General features: G+C 40.6%; 1 protein-coding gene across 1 annotated transcript in view; it reads right to left on the bottom strand.

Annotated features, from left to right (window-relative positions):
* The window catches only part of SPPL3 (signal peptide peptidase like 3), a 153134-nt gene that overhangs the window by 24932 nt on the left and 124349 nt on the right, over positions 1–3853 (bottom strand). The gene's annotated exons all lie outside the window — the stretch shown is intronic.

The raw sequence follows: 3853 nt of genomic DNA, 5'->3' as shown, positions 1-3853 counted from the left end.
CAGGATGGTCTCGATCTCCTGACCTCGTGATCCACCCGTCTCGGCCTCCCAAAGTGCTGGGATTACAGGCTTGAGCCACCGCGCCCGGCCAGGAGGGATTAAAAGAAAGTCATTTCCAGATCTCATGAAGTTTACAATCTAAGCAGGGAGATTAAAATGTGTATCTCTACTAAAGATGAGAATCCCAGCTATAAATCTCCATCAATCTCTGTAACTCAAATAAATTATAACTGCGGTTTAGTAAAAGACTTTAAGATGTCAGATAATTGGGCAGGGGTGTTCATGACTTCTTTTTAAAATCACACTTAATACTACTTAAATGAAGGACTGATGTGCCACGGGAAAATAAATTTCTATATCGGCTTCTTGGGGGCAGATACAGAAATCAAAACAAGGTCAGGAGAAAACAGAGGACCTGGAGGGAACTCTTGCCCTCCACCCCCACTCCTGTCACTTTCTTTCTAACCTTTTTTATTGTGAAGCATCACACACAGAAAAGCACAAAAATGTAGAGTTCAGTGAATTATTACACACAATTCAAGTCAAGAAACAAACCAACCCTAGAAATCTTCCTTTGTGTCCCTCTCAATCACTACTCTCTCACTCTCTCTCTCTCTCTCTCTCATTCTCCTGAAGGGAACTGCTATCCTGAATTATGACACGTTTTCCACCCAAGCACGCAATTCCTTAAATACTATTTTGTTTGTTTCCTAAATTTTATATACACTGAGTTATGTAGTTAATTTTTTGTGTCTGGCTTCTTTCACTCAATGTTATTTGTGAGAATCATCCATGCTGTTTTATGTAGCTATAGAAGTTCACTTGTTTTCACTGTATGAATACAGTAAAATTTATTTATCCATTCTATGGCTGACATTTGTATTGTTTCCAATTTTTTGGTTATTACAAATAATGCTGCTCTAGGTACTCTTGCATATGACTTGATGCACATGTGATTGTATTTGTTGCATATATAACTAGGAGTGACACTGCAAGGTCCAAGAGTGTTTACACTGTCACCTTTAGTAGGTAACATCAAACTGCCTTCCAAAGTGACTATACTAACGCATGCTCTCCAATAATGTGAGACGGTTCTTTGTTGTTGCTGTGCATCCTCATCGACACTGGGAATAGTCAAGGTTTTTAATTTTAGCTACTCTGGTGGTGGGCACGTAGTGCTCTTTCATTACTGTCTTCACTTTTTCACTTTTACTTTTCTGCTTTCTAATGAGTTGAGTGCCATAGTTCCTGGCAGGCCTGATCAACTCTTTGTCTTACTTCCATGTGTTTCGAGTTGCCCAGATAGGTGGAACATTATTATAATCCGAAGTAATAATTACCCAGTCTTTCAGTCAAATACCCTAGGGCACCCTGCAGGGAGAAACATTCAATTACAAAGAGATTTCTCCATTTTCAAGTTCTGATTTTTTGGGGCATGAGTCACATGGCACATCTAACCCTCTGTTGAGTCTCACTTAATGCTTCTCCTTCTTCTAGCTCCTATTATAATTAAGGACAGTAGAATCATTTCTGACATATTCAAAGCATGTAATCATAGAGTAACCCTTCACCCCTATACCCCACCAATGATGCTGGCTACACCTACAACTTTTCCTACTCTCCTGTCTCTTTACAAATTCCTTGTTTCTTATTATTTTGGGAGTTGGCAGCTACAATCTTTTAAAAACTTCTGATTACTGTCTCCTTCTATCAGTCTGAAACACTCTTGACAAAAATCTTAACACTAAATTTATACTTTCTTTTTCTTAAAACCTTCTCCCCAATTGTTCTACACTGTTAATCATTCAGGACTTCCATCCCCTTAGCAACTACAAACTCTCTGTTTCTCTGTCCATCTTTCTATTATTTATTTGATGCTTGATAAATGCAGCCTGTTTTCCATGCCATCCTTTCGATCTGTAATAATTTTATATTTCATAATCAAGTACTGGTCAGCCATCTTTGTAATGGCTTCTTCATTATGTTCTTCTTTGAGGAAGTGAATTTTGCATTCTATGCTAATCTGTCCTTATCCCATTGGTATCCACTGCTCAGAGCAGGCACTGAAGAAATGTTGTCAAGGATAATTTAGTACAACATAGCTGGCAGAGTTACGAAAAAGACCATTTAGGCTGGGTGCAGTGAGTGGCTCATGCCTGTAATCCCAGCACGTTGGGAGGCCAAGGTAGGCGGATCACTTGAGATCAGGAGTTTGAGACCAGTCTGGCTAACACTGCGAAACCCCATCTCTACTAAAAATACAAAAATTAGCCAGGCATGGTGGCAGGTGCCTGTAATCCCAGCTACTCGGGGGCTGAGGCTGGAGAATTGCTTGAACCCAGGTGGCAGAGGTTGCAGTGAGCTGAGATTGTACCATTGCACTCCAGCCTGAATGACAGAGCAAGATGCCGTCTTAAAAAAAAAAAAAAAGGAGCTATATTACCAGGTAACTTCTTTCCAGTGTACAGACTGATACAACCACTTCTTGTTTTTGGGATTAAACTTAGACGTAATAATATAGGTTGATTTTCTGCGATGCAACGTACAGCAGATTTATAATCTGGTTTAAGAACATCACTTGCATATGTGCTATATAATACAGGACTTTTAAAAAGAGTTTCAGGAGCATAAAGTGATTTGGCTTAACACGTTGATAGAAGGTAAGCTGCTATGTAATAATTTAATCTAAAAATCAGATTTTGCACCGGGTTTTATGTGGTTTCTAGCACTGGTAATAACTACTGGTATGGAATTTTATAACATACAAGGATCCATGTCATAAATTTAAGAAAAGACTCATTATATTTAGATGATTCTGCTTACCATCTTAATCATGCCCACTTTGGCACTGCCAGGGACAATGAAACACATGTGCCTCAGCCTGTGCCCGGTGAAAACTGGGCAAATACAACTTGGTTGACAGTGCACTATAGTAACTAGAGAAACTAAGATACATAATAAATGATCTCTTTTCTTAACATCCATGGTCCTCCAATCAATATTTGATCTACCTTTTTATTAGATCTCTAGCATTTCCTCTCTCTTAGGTGGCACCCTTACCCTGTTCTATAGGTCATGATCTCTGTGCCTGTTATTATATGCTCCCCTAACCTGAAAAGACGACTTCTCCACCTATTCACATTCACTAAGTCAAACCCACCTTCTGTTGTAAAGAAACCTTATCTGACCTGTTGCTGCTCACCTGACTTGCCCATCTCTTTATTCTCCTTCTACATGGATGTCAAAATGATTTCATCTGTAGAGCTTCCTCTGCTAACAGCTGTATGTGGGGGATTCTGAGGCTATGGTAAGGGTCACTGAAAAAAGGTACTTGCCCCATATATAGGGGGTGAAGAGGTATTTGCCATCTCTATCTTGGCACTTTTTTTTTTTTTTTTGAGATGGAGTTTCGCTCTTGTTGCCCAGGCTGGAGTGCTATGGCACGATGTCGACTCACTGCAACCTCTGCCACCCGGGTTCAAGCAATTCTCCTGCCTCAGTCTCAGAAGTAGCTGGAATTAGAGGCATGCGTCACCACAGCCGGCTGATTTTCTATTTTTGAGACGAGGTTTCTCCATGTTGGTCAGGCTGATCTTGAACTCTCAACCTCAAGTGATCCGCCTGCCTTGGCCTCCCAAAGTGCTAGGATTACAGGTGTGAAACACTGTGCCTGGATATCTTGGCACTTTTTAAAAAACATATTGGCAATAATTTCTCTTGTACTTTTGCATCTTTCTTTTTTTTTTGGAGACAGAGTCTTGCTCTGTCGCCCAGGCTGGAGTGCAGTGGCTGGATCTCAGCTCACTGCAACCTCCGCCTCCCGGGTTCACGCCATTCTCCTGGCTCAGCCTCC

Source organism: Colobus angolensis, unplaced genomic scaffold (genome assembly GCF_000951035.1).
Source record: "Colobus angolensis palliatus isolate OR3802 unplaced genomic scaffold, Cang.pa_1.0 Scaffold28, whole genome shotgun sequence".
Lineage (NCBI taxonomy): Eukaryota > Metazoa > Chordata > Mammalia > Primates > Cercopithecidae > Colobus > Colobus angolensis.
Note: the sequence above shows the minus strand (reverse complement) of the source record. Positions and strands in the feature narration are given on the sequence as shown.